Here is an 8,758-nt window from a genome sequence, read left to right as displayed (position 1 = left end):
ATAATAAAAACTAGGAATTATCTACGTAGGTTTTTCCGACGACGATTTTTTTCAGGAATCTTATGGCCATAATAAACACTACGACTATTTTCAACAAATTTACTTTGAATACATTCTATACAGCAGATGCCTTATGAAACATCTATGAATTAAGATCCTAAACTTTTACAACGCAGCGGCAGCAGCATAGTTGTAAGTACTTTTTCAATATTTTACAGCATCGGACAATTTTAGAGAAGTTCACCGAACTGTAGTGGTACTGAAAACGACAGATAGCGCTGTTTTCTTCTGTAACACAACTTCAGTGAATCAAGTTTTTTTGGCCGTTTTATTACACCGCTAATGGGTAGAAGGAAGCTTGTGCAAATACTTAGAGGTTGTAGGTGCCACTTTCAAAAGTTCATCAGCTTTTTACATTTAGCAATGTAGCCGGCAATTATAGCTTAGCGGTCCAGTATGCCGATCAGCTAACAGATGTGTAATTGTTGGGGCCTGACTTACCCAGCTAGTGTCACAAATTTTTTTCATTTTAAGCCGTTTCTAACCTCTACACAGTCAGAACTATATCATATGATTATCACTAGGAACGAATAAGAAGGCTATTACTACTACTAGAATCTTCAAAAGGAATCTAGAACCCTAAATAGGAACTAAGCCCTATCGCTGACCGGCCAGTTGCATCGGTCGGCTGGGTCAAACGTGTGTAGTGATGGTTTACGACACCCGCTTGTTGTTAAGATACAGGGTTGTATCCTGTTGCAAAGCTGTTTTATATGATTATTTTGAACTTCTTTCACCTAACTGCTACATGAGCGGAAGTCCCTTCTTAACCGTTTTATCGAAACGCGCTTTGCAAAAAAGTTGTGGACAATTGTGTTTTCGTAATGTCAACTTCGACAATAGCTTACATGTGGTTTAAAGCTTGATGGTTTACATTTTACATTATAACTTTAACCATAAGATACTCACAATCCTAGTAAAACGCGTATTGATAAATTAAACGTCTAGCTAGTTTTACGTCTGCGTGGAAGAGCTTCTACAACACTAAATGTTAAATAAATGTCATTTAATGTGTTTTTTTTTTTATTTAGCGCACGTCAATCAGATGCGGTAAGTTGGACCTGATTAGCTATCTATCAAAATAGCAGGTGGTGCATTGCTTCTTTACGACATAAGTGCGTTGTTAACTGCTATAATGAAGCACAGAAACGGTTATTAGCGTAATCACATAGCAAATAAGCGTTTAAGTTTCGACGAGCAGTTTCTCGCAGCCAAAAACGTAGCTGTTTTAGTCATAAATATACTTTTATTTCTATTTTTTTATGGCCGCAAACGAAACTTCAATAACCATTCGAAATAATTTTATTGTGGTCCATAAAGATTTCCCATATTATTAAAAAGCGGTAATGGCCGATTCTTGAAAACGGACAACCCGGCTGCTGTTACTGGAATGAGGTATCGGTAGAAAGGACTGCATACAATAGGCAATACCATGCACCTGATGAGAGCCCTAAGTTTAAATAAATCTCTACGCGCACGTACATCACACGCAAGATATAGAAGCATGTAGTGCTATAGTTATTGCGTTGCATACACACGACATATTAGTGATTTATAATTTGTTTATTTGTATTTTTTAACGCAAAGCGTATTCTTGTAAAAGCAGACAAATGAGCACTTCTCCCAGAAAAGTTCTTTCTTATCAGTCCCAATCTTGGCTGCAGAATCAGACTGACCTGATATGAAAGAATGGAAATCAATGATTCTTTCTTTAGAACTTCTTTTTTCTTAACCCCTCTCTCACAGGCTTTTCCTCCCGAAGAAATTGGTTTTCTCGCCGCGGAGGCACCGTGCCAGAGATTTTAGACCAACATCGGATAGAGGACGACGCCAGGCATCTTACGCGTGGCCGTCCAATTTGTCACTTTGAGCTCTGAACGAAAAGCCAAACTCATCACCAAACGCAGTAGCAACTCTACATTTTGATCAATATTTTCGTATTACTGCACTGTATTCTGCAACTTGTTTCGTTTCCTTCTTTTGTAAGCTCTATATCGTGATACACATTTATTGGGGCGTAGCTTATTTGATACACACGGGCAATATTACAGCGCGATCCACAACCCAGTATGAAAAGAATACAGACTCAGCCTATGGGAATGAACATTTTCAACGGGCAGATGCCTAGACCAATAGGCAAAACATAACCGTATGGTTACTTGCAACTTATCACCGTAGAGCCAGCCAATCGATCTCTGTAACGTTTGAGTATTGAACAAATAAGCATATGACATACTTGATCTAGCTATTATAGTTAAATCCATCATGGCGGATCGATTTAGTCTTTTGTTTATAAGCAACTGGCCCGTGATTAATACTAACGTGTCGATAAATCTCTGGAAAAATAAAATAAATAGTCAAAAGACAAAACAAGGGCCAGTCGCCATTGTACTCTCGAAAGTTGAGTTGATTTCTGCTCAACAAATACTTCCTGATTACAAATTGAGATACTTTTAACAAAGTTAAAACTGTGTGCAATATCAGGTTCCTTAACGCCTTTCACACGGCCACGCTAGCTACAATCAAAGCTCTATTATGACTATCTGCCTCTAACCCCAATTTATCCAAATCTCTTTCTTTTTTTACTCTCCATGTGTAAGGATCGAAGTAACCCAAATAACCGTGCGAGCACATCGTGTTAAACTTTTACATACTCCCGCAAGCATCCATAGTTAACAATCTCAGTGAATTGCTTCCCTACGTTAGTTAGAGACGTTTATATTAGAATGTTCAGAAAAGATTGAGAGGAGTCCTTCAAGCTATTGGTACCTGAGACAGTAAGAGAATTACAGTATCGCGCCAAGTATGATGTGAGCAAAGGATGCAATGCCAAAGTCGTCAAGGTTCGCCCCCCACTTTCAAACGTCTTAAAACAATTTTATTACATTGGCTGCTTTATTCGAGCATACGCATTAATAAGAGATTTTTCATTTACAGAAGCCTATTTTAACCGAATTCCCTCAATCCAACAAATAAGCCATTCGTTATAAAAGGACATGACATTTTCCCCTTGAATATAATGTACAAATGCTGTATAAACCTGCTGCAAACACACTGCGCCAAAGCTCGGTCAGTTATATAGCACATTTCGATGAAAGTCAACGACTGATAAAAGGTGAAACTAAAGTTGCTACATTGTTTCGACTCTACGCTCTAGCGAACAGTTCGTCGTTTGCCCCTTCTGGCTCCTCGGTGAAGGAAAAGGAACGGCAACCGATAGGGAAATTCCATTTCTTTGTCACCCGCCTTCTGCTCGAAGTATTGGGTCTTTTATCTTTCTTTATCCTATTCCACTACTGCTAAGAGTAGCAGAAGCAAAGTGGCATTCTACAGGCAAATGGGAGAAGGTGAGAAGTTCGATAGTGGCAGTGGCCATACACCCGGAACCCGGCATACGAGGCTCTGAGTGGTAATAGATTGATGTACATAAACTCACCGCAGTGCTTACGCTATAATCGAGTGTTGCTGAGTGTTGTTGTGTCCTATTGCTCTTTTAGTAAGAGAGACGTTGTCGTCATCGTTTCACAGTCTGTCACAAAAGACTCTGTCATGCTTCTATGAGTTTTTTTTTTGTCTAGTCTTTTCATCGGCGTTCCATTCTCAAATTTTTGTGTGTCAGGAGGGAAGTAGTCCAAACGATTTCTTGACCAGAAGCGTTAAGATGATTGAACCGAACGCTCGATATCATTGATTTATGATGTCGAGCGTTTTTGGAACAACTGCAGGGATAAAAATAAACAGAAGTTTGAACAAAATGGGAAAAAGTTAGCTGAACCTCTTATGCTGTTTATCGGTAAGTGAGCTCTTAAAGCTGCTCACATCCCTTGCTCAGGCGGTCGTTCGGAACTATTCGATACCAAGAAGCAATATACTAAAACTCAGTGTATTGTTTTTTTTCTTTAGCGTTGTAGCTTCGTGCCATCTTAAACCGACATACATGTAAACCATACATTCGTTATATGTTCCCGTTTCGCTAGCAGAGCTTCTAGTTCGCTAGAGACTGAGCGGCATGATTGGACGCTTGTTGTTTATAACAATTTGGAGGAAGTAAGTAAGAAGTCGAAAGGATTCTGGGTTCTGATCTCAACGGATCTGCAAGCTAGACAAAAAGTACAACTGCGCTAGCTCATTATCAGACGAAAAGTCCTAATGAGTTGTGAATGAACGTTAATTATAAACTGCCACTGTAATTATTATTAGATCTAAATGAAGACGAATTTTTAATAATAGATACCAACAATATTGGCGTACAATTATTCTAACACTGGATTATTATTAATAAAGTAGTGTAAATACTAGTATTGCGAGCTCAGCACCATCTCATTCAAGGGGAACATTAGGACGTGCGCCACATGTCCGTACAAATTCGTCCTCTACTAATCACCATCATAAACCTCGTCACTCAAAACACATGTGCAGTTCACAAAATGACAGGGGCCAAAAACAAATTATGAAAATGTCTGTGTGCGACAAAAAGTCAACTTCTTTGTTACTGTTCCTTTATGTCGCTCTGACTTTGACCTTTCAGCGCCTATTGCTGTCACGCATGGGCTGACGTTGCTGCAACGAACGAGAGATTCAAACAAGGAACAACCACGCCGCCGTCAGAATGCTGTTTGGAAAGGATCTAACCTGGGCTATAATCAGTTTCCTAGGCTATTTTGAGAGTACTTAGGCCGTCTAATTAGTCTTGCTTTACTAATACGCGTTAGCGGACTCCAGATACCGTCCTTAGGCTGATCAGAGCAGCATGCATCGTAGCAGCTTGACAAGGAAATTTCGCTTATAGCAAATACCCTTTGCCGGGCTTTCGGGTTTATTCTTGACAATTTCCTCCAGCTATATTGATTTGTTTACATTTCAATCCAATTACTCTCTACACTAGATCAATGCGATAATCTTTTTCTTTATGGGTACTTTTCCAGTTTTGGCACTTTCTGCTATCTTATATGCATCCACGACTGCATGCGTCCTCGAGTCGCGGATTGCAAAACACACTGCAAAGCGACTATGGTCCGTAACCACCTGTCTTCGAGGTCCGTCCATTACCACAAGCGCTGTGAAGAACGGCTGTAGTCAGTTCAGCCATTTTGTTTACTATCTTATTCAGTAAATGCATCTCACATGCTCGGTTTTAACGGTGCTAATCTTCACATAGAGTACACGTACGTCTCTCTATTTCTATTAAAGATTATCGTAAATGAGTTACTGTTATACAAGGAGATGACCTGCAAAGCAACTTCCATGACATAGATAATATATCATTTACGCATGGGCCATTTAAAAAATTGGCAAAAGTAACTGGGTGCCAACTTATACTCCACGTTCCCGAACCTATTTACAAAGTTATTCAAGTCTATCTATAGTTACTTAAGTCAAAAAACTAGCTTTACACTCTTGGCCTTAGTTCTGTTAATACCAAACTCTGTATTTTACTTGTGAAACTATGTATTTTTTTTCTCAATACAGCTTTCTTCTACGTCTAAGCTAAGTTAAATCCTTGTTACACAGAACTACATCCAGGGCACTCCACTAGTCGTTATAAAACGTAGCTGAGTCCGAGTACTACTGCCGATAATTGCGCACCAAGGCTCTTTATGCAAGCGACAGAAGCTTTGCCAAATGACAACATAGTCCAAGTTTTCTTTTATTTCGTCTAACATCGAAAGCTTAATATATGCTGATGCACCGTGTTAACCAGTCGACCAACTCGTGCAAATAGTGCTCAATATAAAATATTTCAACACAACTGAGCATTCTAGCAGTTTTTAGCCAGATTATGAGATCATGCTAATTATCGATTGGATAGAATACCCATCTCGGTAAAATTAATACTCTTAGAGCAGTACAAAAGCGAGGATATTACGTAGTCAATGGATACTGTACCGCGGAAAAGTTATCCGTTTAGACTTAGAATGCCTCCCCACCGGTACGATAGTGACAAAAGGTCTTACTCTCGGCTAACACCAGACAGCGGTGTTCTACAACGGCTTTTCCTAGAGAAAAGTTGGACCATCGCCCGCGTTAGTTGTCAAGGAGCATTTGCTTCTTTGTCGCCAGGCCCGCAGGTCCGCCCTTTGAATTCCATAGATTCCGTTACGTGTTCCCTCCGCTCTACAAAGGGAAGCGGCACAGAGTCTACTGGACGGTCAACATGTAGAAGAGAAATGATTCGAGAGACAAAAAAAAAATCTCACACCTTCTTTGGTAGCAGCGGCGATGGCAGATCGCGTGGCATTTCCGTCGGTGTCTTCTGCCTCGGAAGCACCAACTAGAGGATTCGCGATCGCATCCCAATGGGTATAGAACGAGCCCTTCAGAACGAGTCTTGGCCATTCTTTCGTGATAATATATGAGTCTCGCGAGGTGCTGGCGTATTTTGTTCCCCACTGTTGGGCACCAGCAGGAGCAGACGAAACAAAGTTGGTCAAGATTCTTCGGTTGCCTGAATAGCTGAGAAAAGCGCATTACCGTACATAGTCAGCTAAGCAGTAGGCGTTAAACCTTATTCTTACACCTATACCGATGACACTTGCAGAGTTCGCTCTCTTACAATTGTACTGCAAAAAAAAAACTCTACTGTTCTATGCGTACTAGCGAGGTTACCATTACTGGAACTGAATAAATCAGCATTCATGGGCATTGCGATTATGGAATTTTCAATGCTTAAAAGTCTGGCAGTTGCGTAGTTTGTCCAGTGGTTTTTCTGGCCATACTTACACGAAACGCGAGAGATTTGTCTCATCGGGCTTCCAGCTTAGACGTCTAGCATATATGAAACTTAGTACAGCGAAACGTAAGAACAGAGACCACAGGAATACCGATTGACCCGACGAACACAGAGAGCTACGTACTGTCACCGAAGATGCGCGATATATCCTTTAAATTCCTCTTCATTCGGCGCGTGTGTCCTGGGTAAGTGCAGCCCTGATTACATCTCTTCGTCTTGAGTAAAATGACTCGTGTAGATTTTTTGCTTCCCTTACAGGGATACCCAAGGGATCCAGACCGACTAATCCGCTTCATCTGTCCCTTCCCCAGCAATGATGTTAGCACCGAGCTCCTTATCCCTTGCAAAAACTTACGCCTCCTTTGGTCGCAACTAACTGGGTTAAACAACACGTTCGACTCTGCCTTTTCTCAGGAGCCATACATAGACATTGTCATTTCTCAACCTCATGGAGAAATCTTCCTTCAATCATGACGACATTGCCAAAACTAGAAATTGTAAAATACTACCACAATTCCCATGCTATTAAACAGACGAAGGTTCCCAGATCAAGTGTATAGCGGAAAAGTAACGTGTGAGAAATTATCTTTTCTCTGCAAAGTGCAGAGCAAACTGTGTACATGGTCGTATATCAACACGTGCGTTCGCCAAATACAACAATATGCTAAGCTATAGACACATAATGGATTACATGAGTGCAAACAGCTCGTTCACTGCGCATATCACGTGCCTGTGTGACTCCAAGTCCAATATGCAGTGCCTGCGGAGTACCCGACCCCGCTCAGCAGTCTTACCACTCAAGCGCAGCCATCCTTACTCAAAGCTCTTCCGACAATCATATTGTCAATTATGCCCTTTTGCTATTAGAACTATCTCCGATGCAGTCGACTCTCCTGAAGCCGGTTGCCTTTTTGCACGCTATGGTGAGCTCTCACTGACCCTTTGATCGCTGATCCTTCGAGTGGTTCGCCTCTCCTGTGGTAAGCCAGGCGATGACTGCCGTTCAGTCCAATACTATAGGCTCGTCTTAAGCTTCCAAGCAAGAGGCCGCCATCTATCGCAACCTTTTCCTATATACCTCACTCGCTCGCAATAAGGATCGCTCAATGTTAGTGCACTATGCTGTCCACTCGCAGTGATGATTATTATGATGATGACAACGATGATTACAATGAGTCACACTTTATAACCTGCAGTCCTGTTTCTCTGTGCAACAGTCGCTTACGCTGACGGAACTTCATTTCTATAGAAAGCACTTGCTGTTTTGAAAGCCGACAATCTTAATGAAAGAGAAAACTCACAAAATCTCTGTTTAGTCTACTACACGTTTCTTCCAAGCTAATAATGTAGTATAATAAGAAACGTGAACGAAAGTCTCCGTGTTGTATACCGAGAGCAAGATAAGAGCTATGTTGTTCAGCCACTTGGTCAGGTCCGGACGCGTGGATCAACACCTCCTGCTTGATCTCATAAACAAAAGAAAGGCTCTAATGTTGTCTGAAAGGCGGGGGCGAAAAGAGAGATCGATGCTCCCCTGGTAGTATTGACAGGAAAAGGGTCTTACCAACAGACGTGAGCATTTCACCCCAAGCTATGCTCTACCCAAGTAGCAGACTCAAGCTAGCGTTCGATGTCTGTAGTCTCTACCTAAAGCCCTCAAAGGTTGCGTTTAGGTTTTAGCTACATTCGCGGTGCTACTCGCGTGATACTGAGAGGGTTGGCCTTCTTCTCTTTGCCGATCCCCTTTATGGGTCTGGCCTCCACTTTCGCGCTCTTCGTACAGCCCTTTGTCCACGATCGGATGGTCTGATTCAAAACCCCTGGAATTTGCGGAGCAGGAAAGCCCGGCATTCGGCTGTGAATTTTTTCTTTAATACTCGAGCGTTCAGCAAAACTTCAGGAATGCCTGGGAAAGATTACAGACCTATAAAAGCTTTCAAAGCAAAACTGCTGCTAGTCTCGGAAACT

This window comes from Varroa jacobsoni, unplaced genomic scaffold (genome assembly GCF_002532875.2).
Source record: "Varroa jacobsoni isolate VJ856 unplaced genomic scaffold, vjacob_1.0 scaffold_504, whole genome shotgun sequence".
NCBI classification, from domain to species: Eukaryota; Metazoa; Arthropoda; class Arachnida; order Mesostigmata; family Varroidae; genus Varroa; species Varroa jacobsoni.
Note: the sequence above shows the minus strand (reverse complement) of the source record.